This window comes from Hyla sarda, chromosome 7, assembly GCF_029499605.1.
Source record: "Hyla sarda isolate aHylSar1 chromosome 7, aHylSar1.hap1, whole genome shotgun sequence".
Taxonomy (NCBI): Eukaryota; Metazoa; Chordata; class Amphibia; order Anura; family Hylidae; genus Hyla; species Hyla sarda.
In genome coordinates this window covers 106,761,128-106,775,887 of record NC_079195.1, presented here as the reverse complement: position 1 = coordinate 106,775,887, position 14,760 = coordinate 106,761,128, and the positions used below count along the sequence as shown (strand labels likewise).

The 14,760-nt window shown below is 40.4% G+C and overlaps 1 protein-coding gene and 1 non-coding gene across 7 annotated transcripts in view; both read left to right on the top strand.

The window, feature by feature from the left end:
- LOC130282279 (sorbin and SH3 domain-containing protein 1-like) overlaps positions 1-14,760 on the top strand; it is a 404,864-nt gene that overhangs the window by 150,095 nt on the left and 240,009 nt on the right. The gene's annotated exons all lie outside the window — the stretch shown is intronic.
- LOC130283561 (U2 spliceosomal RNA) lies at positions 6,433-6,623 on the top strand. Its single transcript, XR_008846739.1, has one exon. It is a non-coding gene; the product is annotated as a U2 spliceosomal RNA (small nuclear RNA).

Genomic DNA, 14,760 nt, shown 5'->3' with positions numbered 1-14,760 from the left:
TTACCTTGTGGTATAGTTTCCGCCATGTTTTACTAATTAAAAAAATGATGAACTTTTAAAAAAAAAAATTAAATTGCCATTTTCTGACCCCTGTAGTTTCTTTTTTTTTTTTTATACATTTTTTGCATAAAAATTCACTTCATAAAAACTGCATGTCCCGGGCATCGGGCGATAGGAATTCCACATCCCTGGATAACCTTTTTTTTTTTGCAGGAAAATGCATCTTGTATAACCTCATAGACTGTATGGGGGAGATTTATCAAAACCTGTGTAGAGGAAGAGTGATGCAGATTCCCATAGCAACCATTCAAATTGCGTCTTTATTTTTCGCAGGCCTCTTTAAAAATGAAAGAAGCAATCTGATTGGTTGCCATGGGCAACTGCACCCATCTTACTCTACACAGGTTTTGATAAATCCCCCCCCCCCTTTGTGCTTATATTGTTTTATCTGTACATATCTTGAAGTGGACACTCTGCTGCCATATATAGATGTAAAGTGAAGATCCAGCACTGTTAGTTTCACTTAAAATGTTATAACATTCTTTTAGTCTGTGTTAAAAACTAAACATCCCAGGTAGACCTACCTAATGTTACATGTGTAGACGTTTTGGACATATGGGGGAGATTTGACAAAACCCGTGCAGAGGAAAAGTTCACCAGTTGCCCATAGCAACCAATTTTCATTTGGAAAAAGGCCTCTGAAAAATAAAAGAAGCCATCTGATTGGTTGCTATGGATAACTGATGAACTTTTCCTCTGCACAAATTTTGATAAATCTTCCCCATAGTATTTGTTCACTTTACGATGCCACCATATAGTTGGAAAATGAGAAGGTAATGAGGACATGTGGCATGGAAATGGGCTTAATATTGGCAATAGACATGAACATTCTGCCATGAGAATCCATTTTATGGCGCAAGTGGGATAGATCGATGCCACCCAAATAATGCTTTTCTCTGGGGAAAACAATTCGAAAGGATTAGAAAGGTTGCAATCTTACTCCTCTTATTATGGTTTATTTGAAACCTTGAGTGCCAGACAGTCTATCTCCAGAGGCACAAAACTGTTGCCGCATCTCCAGAGAGGAGATGGACCAATATGCTGTGTTCATACGCAAAACCAACTTACATTTTGCCAAAACTTTCAAACAAACGTCAGACATGACATGTCAGAAGTTTGGATTGGTAGGGATCTGGTTACTGAGACTTCTACCGATTTCTAGAATGAAGCAGCAGCAGATCTCAGCTGAGCACTGTTTACCCTTATCCCTGCTTAGCTTTCATTGGAATGCCAAGTAAGCAGTGTACATAGGCAATAAGAGTATATGGATGTATATTAACATCAGAAAAGTACAGGGTGGGCCATTTATATGGATACACCTTAATAAAATGGGAATGGTTGGTGATATTAACTTCCTGTTTGTGGCACATTAGTATATGTGAGGGGGGAAACTTTTCAAGATGGGTGGTGACCATGGCATCCATTTTGAAGTCGGCCATTTTGAATCCAAATTTTGTTTTTTCAATAGGAAGAGGGTGATGTGGCACATCAAACTTATTGGGAATTTCACAAGAAAAACAATGATGTGCTTGGTTTTAACGTAACTTTATTCTTTCATGAGTTATTTACAGGTTTCTGACCACTTATAAAATGTGTTCAATGTGCTGCCCATTGTGTAGGATTGTCAATGCAACCCTCTTCTCCCACTCTTCAATACACTGATAGCAACACCGCAGGAGAAATGCTAGCACAGGCTTCCAGTATCTGTAGTTTCAGGGGCTGCACATCTCGTATCTTCACAGCATAGACAATTGCCATCAGATGACCCCAAAGATAAAAGTCTAAGGGGGTCAGATCGGGACACCTTGAGGGCCATTCAACTGGCCCACGACGACCAATCCACTTTCCAGGAAACTGTTCATCTAGGAATGCTCGGACCTGACACCCATAATGTGGTGGTGCACCATCTTGCTGGAAAAACTCAGGGAATGTGCCAGCTTCAGTGCATAAAGAGGGAAACGCATCATCATGTAGCAATTTCGCATTTCCAGTGGCCTTGAGGTTTCCATTGATGAAGAATGGCCCCACTATTTTTGTACCCCATATACCACACAATACCATCAATTTTTGTGTTCCAACAGTCTTGGAGGGATCTATCCAATGTGGGTTAGTGTTAGACCAATAGCGGTGGTTTTGTTTGTTAGCTTCACCATTCACATAAAAGTTTCCTCATCACTGAACAAAATCTTCTGCGTAAACTGAGGGTCCTGTTCCAATTTTTGTTTTGCCCATTCTGCAGCAGCTGAAACTACGGATACTGGAAGCCTGTGCTAGCATTTCTCCTGCGGTGTTGCTATCAGTGTGTAAAGAGTGGGAGAAGAGGATTGCATTGACAATCCAACACAATGGGCAGCACATTGAACACATTTTATAAGTGGTCAGAAACTTGTTAATAAGTCATGAAAGAATAAAGTTACGTTAAAACCAAGCACATCATTGTTTTGTTTTTCTTGTGAAATTTCCGATAAGTTTGATGTGTCACATGACCCTCTTCCTATTGAAAAAACAAAAGTTGGATTCAAAATAGCCGACTTCAAAATGGCCGCCATGGTCACCACCCATCTTGAAAAGTTTCCCCCCTCACATATACTAATGTGCCACAAACAGGAAGTTAATATCACCTAGTGTTGAGCGGCATAGGCCATATTCGAATTTGCGAATATTCGCGAATATATGGACGAATATTCGTCATATATTTGCGAATATTCGCATATTCGTAATATTCTCATATGCGAAAATTTGCATATGCACATTTTTGCATATGTGAAAATTCGCACATCAGTCTCACACAGTAGTATTAGAGCCTTCTTTACACCACACAAGCTGGAAGCAGAGAGGGATGATCACTGTGATGTGTACGGTGAAAAAAAATAAATAAATAAACGAATATTCGGAATTACGAATATATAGTGCTATATTCGCGAATATTCACGAATTCGCGAATATGCGATATTCGTGAATAAAATTCGCATTGTGAATATTCGCGAGCAACACTAATATCACCAACCATTCCCATTTTATTAAGGTGTATCCATATAAATGGCCCACCCTGTACTTTCTAAAGTGTCTTCTAGCAAGCTCCCATACATGTGTGCATGGGAGTTTAAATTGGGTAAGACCTCTAAAGAAAAAGAATGGGCCCAAATGGCTTTTACTACCTCCAAACTCTCAATAATTGTTGCTTTACAAGAGGCAGTCTTACTCAGATGGTATCCCTGGAATTTTTTTTTTCTTGCCCTCTTCACTCTACTTTTGTTGATGCCAAAATAGGGAAAATAAAGTGCATTAGCCACAAGTTGGAAAACTCAATCTATTCCTCTATATTGAGTCAAATCCAAATTAAATAGGATTATGGCCAATGATACGTTGAGTTGTCCTCTTGAATGTTGCACTCTCCAGGAATTCTTGTGTATATTTTTTATTGGAAATCAATCCATACATGCTGTACACGGGAGGGTATTAAGCCGGGGCGGCTACAATGGAGACACACCTGCAGGTGTATGGGCTTCCTCCACTGTGTCTCCATCTTAGCTGCCCAGCCTAATGTCCTCCTGTGTACAGCATGTATGGATTGATTTCCAATAAAGAATATACACAAGAATTCCTGGTGAGTGCACTGTTTTCTTTTCCTTGATGTGCGGTTTATGGACTTTTTTTTATTACCTTAAAGGGGTACTCCGGTGAAAAACTTTTTTTTTTTTTAAGTCAACTGGTGCCAGAAAGTTAAAGAGATTTGTAAATTCCTTCTATTGAAAAATCTTAATCCTTCCTGTACTTATTAGCTGCTGAATACTACAGTGGAAATTATTTTCCGCTTGAAACACAGAGCTCTCTGCTGACATGATGACCACAGTGCTCTCTGCTGACATCTCCATTTTAGGAACTGTCCAGAGCAGTATATGTTTGCTATGGGAATTTTCTCCTTTTCTGGACAGTTCCTAAAATGGACAGAGATGTCAGCAGAGAGCACTGTGGTCATGATGTCAGCAGACAGCTCTGTGTTTCAAGCGGAAAAGAATTTCCACTGTAGTATTCAGCAGCTAAAAAGTACAGGAAGGAGTAAGATTTTTTAATAGAAGTAATTTACAAATCTGTTTAACTTTCTGGCACCAGTTGATTTAAAAAAAAAAAAAAAAGTTTTTCACTGGAGTACCCCTTTAACGTGTTTGCACCGCGGAAGGATATGTGCTAAATAGCTACACTCCAATACTCTACAGTATAGATTGACAGTGTCTATTTTGTACTGTTCTTTATATTCTTAGCTTCCATTTTCCCTTTGCATATATGTAAGGCTCAGGTAAACCCCCCTCCCCCTCCTCCACTTTAAGTATGTCTTGTTGACCCGCCCTTGTGTCTATGTCTTTTGTTTGTCTTCCCAGAAATCCTGGGAACACTGGATGTTATTGTACCATTTTTGCCTTTACCATCCATGTCTATTGGAGATTTTGGAGGGAATCTCTATTCCTTCGCATCCTGTATTCGCCTAGCGGAGCTATACCAGTTTGCGATAAACTGGCTGTCAGTAGGGCAGGTGATATTTGTTTCTCATGTTTGAAAGTTATCTCTTCTTGATATTCTTTTTGGCATGCAACTTTAAAGGTCTTTAGTACATTGTATTGGATTTGTTAAATTACATTTCCTTGAAAATGTAATAAAACTGTTTTAGAACCACACCAGAAAAGTGCTTTGAGAATTTTTGGAAACTTAAAGGGGTACTCCGGTGAAAAACTTTTTTTTTAAATCAACTGGTGCCAGAAAGTTAAACAGATTTGTAAATCACTTCTATTAAAAAATCTTAACCCTTCCTGTACTTATTAGCTGCTGAATACTACAGTGGAAATTCTTTTCCGTTTGAAACACAGAACTGTCTGCTGACATCATGAGCACAGTGCTCTCTGCTGACATCTCTGTCCATTTTAGGAAGTGTCCAGAATAAAAGGAAATCCGTATAGCAAACATATGCTGTTCTGGACAGTTCCTAAAATGGACAAAGATGTCAGCAGAGAGCACTGTGCTAATAAGTACAGGAAGGATTACGATTTTTTAATAGATGTAATTTACAAATCTGTTTAACTTTCTGGCACCAGTTGATTTAAAAAAAAATGTTTTTCACCGGAGTACCCCTTTAAAATCAGATTCATATGTGATACCATTGCCTGCTTGTTTGTTTTAATGGAAATCCTGTTAGGTCAGTTACAATCATATATGATCTCCTATCCTCCAGAATATTAAAAATAACTATTCATCTACCTGGTATAGGATTAGCTGTGTGTTAAGATTACAGTAATGCAGGTATGTTTTCACTAACTGGGTATAATATTTTCTTTTTTCTAATGATAATTTATGATTTTCTTTACTTATTTCTAAATACATATACAGTAAGTAACTTTAGCTTTAAAGGGGTACTCCGGTGGAATTTTTTCTTTTTTTATTTTCTTTAAATCAACTGGTGCCAGAAAGTTAAACAGACTTTTAAATTTCTTCTATTAAAAAAACTTATGCCTTCCAGTATTCATCAGCTGCTGTATAATACAGAGGGCGCTCTTTTCTTTTTGAATTTCCTTTCTGTCTGACCACAGTGCTCTCTGCTGACACCTCTGTCCGTGTCAGGAACTGTCCAGGATAGGTTTGCTATGGGGAATTGTTCCTGCTCTGAACAGTTCCTCATATGGACAGAGGTGTCAGCAGAGAGCACTGTGGTCAGACAGAAAGAAAATTTAAAAAGAAATGAACTTCCTCTGTATTATACAGTTGCTGATAAGTACTGGAAGGATTAAGATTTTTAAATAGAAGTAATTTACAAATCTTGTACGGTGCTAAAGGCAGTCAGCTCACCCGGTCCTCCGCACGACAAAGACCCTCCAATAGTAGCAGTAGAAAGACAAAAGCTAGCGGTAAAAGTAACTTCTCCTTTATTTCATCCAAGTTAAAACATCGACATGGAGTGGTCTCAGGAACATGAATAGATGAGATAAAACTCAGGAAACGCTCGACATTACGCGTTTCAGGTCATGCAACCTTTCATCAGATGCATGATTTACAAATCTGTTTAACTTTCTGGCACCAGTTGATTTAAAAAAAAATACATTTCACAGGAGTACCCCTTTAAGAAATACCACGTTGTTCCATGAATTCAACATTTTGCTTGTTCTGCTCTAATAAAAGTTGCGGCTGTTTAGTTACTTGTCAGCTCTTTTCTGCTTATTCTGATCAAGTTTGTGCTCACAATACAGTACGTTGTGTGACGAAACAATAATGCTATTGATCATTTTGCCAGTATGCTGAAAGATAACACTGTTGCAGTTGAATTCTGAGGCTGACACTATGCGTCACCAACTAAGTCACAAAAAGAAAATCAAGAAAATACATGTAATCGCTTCTTGGCCTTTCGGCTAAGATCAAGTGCAGTATCTGTTCTTATCAGTTTAATATCTGATACGTCCCCTATCTAGGGACCATATAATAAATAGATTTTTGAGAACGGGGGCCAATTTCTAAGCTTGCTTCTGTCGCCCTATGCATTGACCCGATATGGCATTATGTTTGGGTACAGTGCACTAAAGAAAAGGAAAATACATGTAACATGCCTTTATGTGCGGAAACACTATTGGTGTGTAAATTTCTAGTTTCCATTATTTGACAGTTGCATGTATTTCTTAATCTATGTGCACCTTTTTTATTGTAGGGCTGGGTTTACACTAGCCTAATATGGATGTATATATGGCCGCCGGTCCCTGCAGTAAGAAGGGTCTGATGACACAACGGTCAGTTTTGTCCATCAGATCCATAGTTGGGCTAAGGTTTGCGGCCAAAATACAAATGTAAAAATACATTCATGTTAGGCTAGTGTAAACCCAGTGTTAATGGTCTCTTAATTATGTGGCACACACATCATTTTCACCAGCATTTTGTATTGCTTCGGTTTATTACTCGGCTGGGATTTAGACACATTTATGAAATGCAACTCTAATCCACACAGACCCTGGCTTCAAATGTGCTGTATAAAAGATTATGGCAATTATAAATGTTGTGATAAGTTTACCAGAAAAGACCCTTGCAGATAGAACGTGGAGGAGCCTACTGTCAGCCAGAACCAGGTGGCCATAATGGGCCATCCAATGTAATAAAAAATTAAATTAAATTAAAAGAGAAAAATAACTCATTGACATTATGGTGTCTCACTGGTCAGCTCTGGGGTTCTAGGTTCATATCTGAAAAAGGGTAATGCCTTCATGTTTTTTTTTTTTTTTTTGTTCTCCCTTTGTTTTCTTGTTTTGTTTTTTTTGCAGGGTTTTCCGATTTTCTCCTGCATTCCCAAAATTTACTGATAGTAATTTAAAGTTTACATTGAGGGATCAGGGCCCATTTTAAATAAATAATCTTCAATGCCTACTTCTTAGATTCATGTTCCATCTCTATTTGTATGTTTTCATACATGAATCTCATTGTGAATGTTCTTGTTTTCTTTAGAATTCCCATCAAGCTCAGCATAAAGGATATTAGACAACCCCTTAACACAGGCATGTGTATGTTTTTATACATTAACCCCATATAGAGTGTTCTTGTTTTCTTTAGAATTCTCATCAATGTCGGTATAAATGATATGAAACAACCCCTTACACAGTTAGGGTGTAGTTCCTACAAAATTTATATGTGTATATAATTCTGGCTGCATGACCACAGGAACAGTGCCTGTTTGATCACTATAAGGCTAAGTTTGTGGTTTGAAAATAATGCAAGAAAAAACGCCAGTGCAATTTACTGTGTCTTGCGTTTTTTCTGGGGGGTTTTCTGGCATTTTTTAATTTGTGTGGAAATTGCATTTTTTTTTGTACCCAAAATTTGTTGGGTATCAAAAAATAAAAATAAAAAGTATGCAGCAGTGATGGAAAAAAATGTATTTAATGAAATTTATATTTTTTATAACAACATTTTAATTAATTTTTAATAAAGTGTGTGTGTTTCACTTTTTTCCCCTCTCTTTTTTGAAATTTTTTAGGTAGTACTACTACTCCCAGAATGGAACAGACTGTTCCATGATGGGACTAGTATTTCCTGTACTAATAGATATATCGCCCGATGCGATCGTCCATAATATAGCAGAGATGCGGAGCGGCTCTATACAACGCTCACATCTCTGCACTATACTCCGGCCAGTGATGTGAATAAAACATCACTCATTCATATTTTCCGCCCAGAGTGGGGATTGGCCAGATGGTTGCAGCCAATCACCGCTCTCAGAGAGAAATATGAATGAGTGATGTTCTATTCATAACACTGGCTGGAGTACAGAGCACAGATGCGAGCGCTGTATAGAGCCGCTCCGCATCTCTGCAATATATAGGACGATCACAGCGGATGTCAGGAGTGACACTTGCTGTGATCTTTCTTTAACAGCAGGTACTACTACCAACATTGAGCACACTCTGCTCCATGCTGGGAGCTAGCTGTAGTACATGCAGTTAAAGGGGTACTCCGGTGAAAAACTTTTTTTTTTTTTAAATCAACTGGTGCCATAAAGCTAAACAGATTTGTAAATTACTTCTATTAAAAAATCTTAATTCTTCCTGTACTTATTAGCTGCTGAATACTAGAGTGGAAATCCTTTTCTGTTTGAAACACAGAGCTGTCTGCTGACATCATGAGCACAGTGCTCTCTGCTGACATTTTAGGAACTGTCCAGAGTAAAAGGAAATCCCCATAGCAAACATATGCTGTTCTGGACAGTTCCTAAAAGGGACAGAGATGTCAGCAGAGAGCACTGTGCTCATGATGTCAGCAGACAGCTCTGTGTTTCAAAAAGAAAAGAATTGTAGTATTCAACAGCTAATAAGTACAGGAAGGATTAAGATTTTTTAATAGAAGTAATTTACAAATCTGTTTAACTTTCTGGCACCAGTTGATTTAAAAAAAAAAACTTTTTTTTACCGGTGTACCCTTTTAACCCCTTAAGGACTCAGCCCATTTTGGCCTTAAGGACAATTTAATTTTTACGTTTTCATTTTTTCCTCCTCGCCTTCTAAAAATGATAACTCTTTTATATTTTCATCCACAGACTAGTATGAGGGCTTGTTTTTTGCGCGACCAGTTGTCCTTTGTAATGACATCACTCATTATATCATAAAATGTATGGCGCAACCAAAAAACACTATTTTTGTGGGGAAATTAAAACGAAAAACGCAATTTTGCTAATTTTGGAAGGTTTCGTTTTCACGCCGTACAATTTATGGTAAAAATGACATGTGTTCTTTATTCTGAGGGTCAATACGATTAAAATGATACCCATTATTATATACTTTTATATTATTGTTGCGCTTAAAAAAAATCACAAACTTTGTAACCAAATTAGTACGTTTATAATCCCTTTATTTTGATTACCTCTGGGAGCCGTGCGGCGTTATGAATGATCGGATCCCCGCAGCAGCGCTGCGGCCGATCCGATCATTCATTCAAATCGCGCACTGCCGCAGATGCCGGGATCTGTATTGATCCCGGCACCTGAGGGGTTAATGGCGGACGCCCGCGAGATCGCGGGCGTCGGCCATTGCCGGCGGGTCCCTGGCTGCGATCAGCAGCCAGGATCAGCCGCGCATGACACGGGCATCGCTCCGATGCCCGCGGTTATGCACAGGACGTAAATGTACGTCCTGGTGCGTTAAGTACCACCTCACCAGGACGTACATTAACGTCCTGCGTCCTTAAGGGGTTAAGGAAAGATCACTGCGGGTATCACTCCTGACACCCGCTGTGATTCTCCAGTATAATGTATAGATGCGGCCGTCCGCTCTTCTATGGTCCTCAGCACTGACGTATATACACCTATTCATATTTCCCACAAAGAGTTGTGATTGGCTGGAACCATCTGGCCAATCACAGCTCTCTGCGGGAAATATGAATAGATGCATATATACGGCAGTGCAGAGGACCTTAGAAGAACGGCCGCATCTATAAATTATACAGAAGGATCGCAACAGACCCAGGTGATCTGTCAATTAGTACAGGGACTACTTCTCCCATCATGGAACAGTGTATGTTCCATGCTGGGAGTAGTAGTACCACCTAACAAATTAAGAATAAAAAGTGAAAAACACACACACTACACTTTTATTATTGTCAGCTATATTTTTAGTGCCCTGCCCATCCTGTTTAAAAATTAATAAAAATGTTGTTATGACAAAAAGAAATCTTGTTAAATACAATTTTTTCCATCACTATTGTATCTTTTTTATTTATTTTTTAATGGTACCCTACGAAATGTTATTAAAAAAGGTATCTCCATCACTTTTTTGGATCGCTAAAGTCCAAAAGAGAATAAAAACGCCAGAAAAAACGCCAAAGTTAAAACTCACTTGGAGGGGCATTTACTAAGGGGTTTAGTCATTTTTTTCGGACTATTTTTGGCGCTAGATTGTCACAATTGTGCCTACCCTATTTTTTGTGCAACTTTCTCTAGCAAGAAAGTCAATTTTTTTCCCCGCTTGATTTACGCTAGTTTGCATTTTTGACTTGCAGTGGTCAGGTATTTATTAACTGCGACAGTCGCAGCTGCGCAATAAACAGTCGCAACGGCCGTAAAAATTGACTAAATTTACTCCAGCTCCAACATGGAGCAGGAAAAGCTACTGCCGCCCGGGCTCCGACATACTTTCTCCCCACTACCCTCACTTTGCTACAGGGACACTGCAGTGATTTACATCCCCTCCCCCCTCTCACCTGCCAGCGCCACACAACTCCGATCTGTCTGCTAACTGTTGCAAGACTACAAGTCCCAGCATGCCCTTACAATGAGAACACGCTGGGAGTTATAGTCTTGTAGCAGCGGGAGCTGAGCGGCGCGGGCGGGAGACAAGGGGGGGGGGATGTATATCAGTGTCCCCATCATTATTAAGTGAGGGTAGCGGGGAGGCAGTATGAGGAGCCCTGGCGGCTGCACTGTAATGCACTGTAAGGCTTTGGCTGTCAGGGCATGCTGGTGTTGTAGTTTTGCAACAGCTGGAGGGCCACAGTTTGCAGACCACTGGTTTGTGGTCTGTAAACTGTAGGCCTCCTGCTGTTGCAAAACTAAACAGCTGAAGGGGACCGGCGAAGACGTTCACTTACCCTTCCGAGGCTCCAGCCACGATCGATGACGGAGATCGTCGGGCGGCACTGTTGCGCGGCAGTGTCTTGCGGCAATGTCGTGCAGCGCTGGATCCTACGGAAGCCGGTAAGTTGCCCAAGCCCTAAAACATTGTTTCCAACCACTGTTTTAGGCCAGTGTTTCCCAACCAGGGTGCCTCCAGATGTTGCAAGACTACAACTCCCAGCATGCCTGGACAGCCTTTGACTGTCCAGACATCCTGGGAGTTGTAGTTTTGCAACATCTGGAGGCACCCTGGTTGGGAAACACTGTTTTAGGCCAGTGTTTCCCAACCAGGGTGCCTCCAGATGTTGCAAGACTACAACTCCCAGCATGCCTGGACAGCCTTTGACTGTCCAGACATCCTGTGAGTTGTAGTTTTGCAACATCTGGAGGCACCCTGGTTGGGAAACACTGGCCTAAAACAGTGTTTCCCAACCAGGGTGCCTCCAGATGTTGCAAGACTACAACTTCCAGCATGCCTGGACAGCCTTTGGCTGTCCAGGCATCCTGGGAGTTGTAGTTTTGCAACATCTGGAGGCACCCTGGTTGGGAAACACTGGCCTAAAACAGTGTTTCCCAACCAGGGTGCCTCCAGATGTTGTAAAACTACAACACCCAGGTTGGGAAACACTGTGCCCGGCCTCCGCCCCACCTTACTGTAAGGGCATGCTGGGAGTTGTAGTCCTGCAGCTGGGGGCAGGGGACAAGCTTGTAACTTGCCCACACATCTCCTGCACCACACAACTACAACTCCCAGCATGTCCTTACTGTAAGGGCATGCTGGCAGTTGTAGTCGTGCGGGGCGGGAGATGTGTGAGCAGGTGATAATAAATGTACTAACCCATTTTTTTTTCTTCTCATTTCATATCCGTGTATCCTGTGGACTCCTTCGGATTCGGTGGACTACTTCGATGACCATCGTTTTTCTTTGTTTGATTTTAATAAAATGGTTAATGAGGGCTTGTGGGGAAGTGTTTTTTGTAATAAAACATTTTTAAAACCTGTTGTGTTTTTTCCTTACTTTACTTGACAGGCTTAGTAGTGGAAGCTGTCTTATAGACGGAGTCCATTACTAAGCTGGGCTTAGCGTTAGCCACAAAAACAGCTAGCGCTAACCCCCAATTATTACCCCGGTACCCAACGCCACAGGGGTATCAACAGGCCCGGAGCGTCAAAAATGGCGCTCCTAGGCCTAGGCGGTAACATGCTGGTGTTATTTAGGCTGGGGAGGGCCAGTAACAATGGTCCTCGCCCACCCTGGTAATGTCAGGCTGTTACTGTTTGGTTGGTATTTGGCTGAGAATAAAAATAGGGGGGACCCTATGTGTTTTTTTTAAATAAATAATTAAATATAAAAAAAACACACATAGGGTCCCCCCTATTTTTATTCTCAGCCAAATACCAACCAAACAGTAACAGCCTGACGTTACCAGGGTGGGCGAGGACCATTGCTACTGGCCCTCCCTGCCTAAGTAACGCCAGCCTGTTACCGCCTAGGCCCAGGAGCGCCATTTTTGATGCTCCGGGCCTGTTGGTACCGGCTCTTCCCGTCATCCCTGTGGTGTTGGGTACCGGGGTAATAATTGGGGGTTAGCGCTAGCTGTTTTTGTGGCTAACGCTAAGCCCGGTTTAGTAATGGATTCTGTCTATAAGTCAGCTTCCACTACTAAGCCTGTCAAGTAAAGTAAAAAAAAAAACACAACAGGTTTAAAAAAAATTATTACAAAAAAACACTCCCCCACAAGCCCTCGTTAACCATTTTATTAACATCAAGCAAAGAAAAACGCTGGTCGTCGAAGTAGTCCACCGGATACATGGATCTGTAGAAGAAGTAACAAAAAAAAAAGAAAAAGAGTAAGTACATTTAGGGAGAAAAAACAGTGTTAACAAAATTTTATAAACACACACACTAAACGCCATTTACCACTATTCTGAGCCATGACTACAATTTAGTTATTGAATTATTTATGTGGTGAAAAAGCTAAAAAAAAAAACTCAAAAACAAAAGATCCAGAAGGAAACCTAGCAGCCAAACCTATTCAGACAGCAGGAAAAAGGAACAGACGATTTTTTCTACTACATGAAGTAAATTTCCCACTTTTGCCTATGTGTGCCAAATTTATTAACGCTGTGCAATAATTTTGTAAATTTGTCGCACATAGTCAAAAATGAAGTAGAAAAAAACAGGGTAAAAACCAGACTACATAGTAAAAGATTAGTAAATGCCCCTCTTGGTGTTTTTCTTGGCATTTTTTTTACTCCCATAGACTTCCATGGGAGGAAAACACCATGATTTCACGGGAAAAAACACCAGTGGCTCAACATGCTGCGATTTTGCAAAACCGCCAAGGAGCTGAAAAAAGCCAAAAAAGAATGAAAAAACTGCAAAGGATAAAAAAAACACCAAACTGAAAAATGCCAAGTGGAAAAAGAATGCGGCAGAATTGACGTTTTTCTTGGCGTTAAAAAAAAGAAAAAGTAGAAACTTAGCCTTAGAGTTTGCTTGGTTTTAGTCATGATGCTTGGGAACCGGGATAACTCCAATCCCAGCTTTTCAAACTTTAAAGGGGAACTCCGGTACAGGATATATTATCCCCTATCCACGGAATAGGGGATAAGTGTCTGATAGTGGGGTGTCCGACCACTGGGACCCCCTGCGATCTCCTGCCCAGCACCCTGGTCTTTCTATGCACGGATTACTGTTGACCACTCTTAGTATCTCTACGGGAGAGCTGGAAATACAGCATTTTTGTATTTCCAGCTCTCCCATAGAGATACATGGAGGGTCATGGTGGTCACCGCTTGGTGTTGTAGTCAACAGTAATCGGTGCACAGAGTGGTGGTCGCCCTGTGCATGGAGAGGGGCAGATGGTAATGAGTGATCCCAGCAGTCAGACCCCCTGTGATCAGACACTTCCCGGAGTTCCCCATAAAGACCCCACCCGTCAATGGTGACCATAGCATCTAGGTAGTTAGAAGAGGGGGGGGGGGTGCACATCAGCTTCCTGCAAACTCAGGCTGCCCACTGGTAGCCATGGCAAACAAAGACCCCCTAGGCCTGTCATGGCTATATGCCAATTAGGCTGTTGGCATAGTCATATATTTCCTGTCACCCTTTTACTGACACGCAATAATAATACTTTGGAATGCAGAGCATTACATTAACCATCGGCAGATCTCGTTGTGGAGTCTCTTATTGAAACTCAATATTGAAACTCAATAAATAATGAAATACAGTTTAGCAAATTAAGTCTACAAAATATTTTCATTACATTAAAATATAAAAAACATTTTTTTCTTTGTTTTAAAAATATGATTTTGCCTACAATAAAAGCCTACATAAAGCTACATCAACAGGAAGATGAAGTTGTGGCTTGTGAAATGTGACAAAACATATATATATAAATCTGTGTGTGTGTGTGTGTAAAAGTAGTATTATATAAAAAAAAAAAAGATTCATATCGAGCAGACCCATGGAATAAAAGTAAGGCCTTGTCAAAAAAAGCTATGACAAAATTGCTGTTTTTTTTTCAGTTCCTCCCTAGAAAAAGATAATAAAAGTTAATCAGTAAGTTATA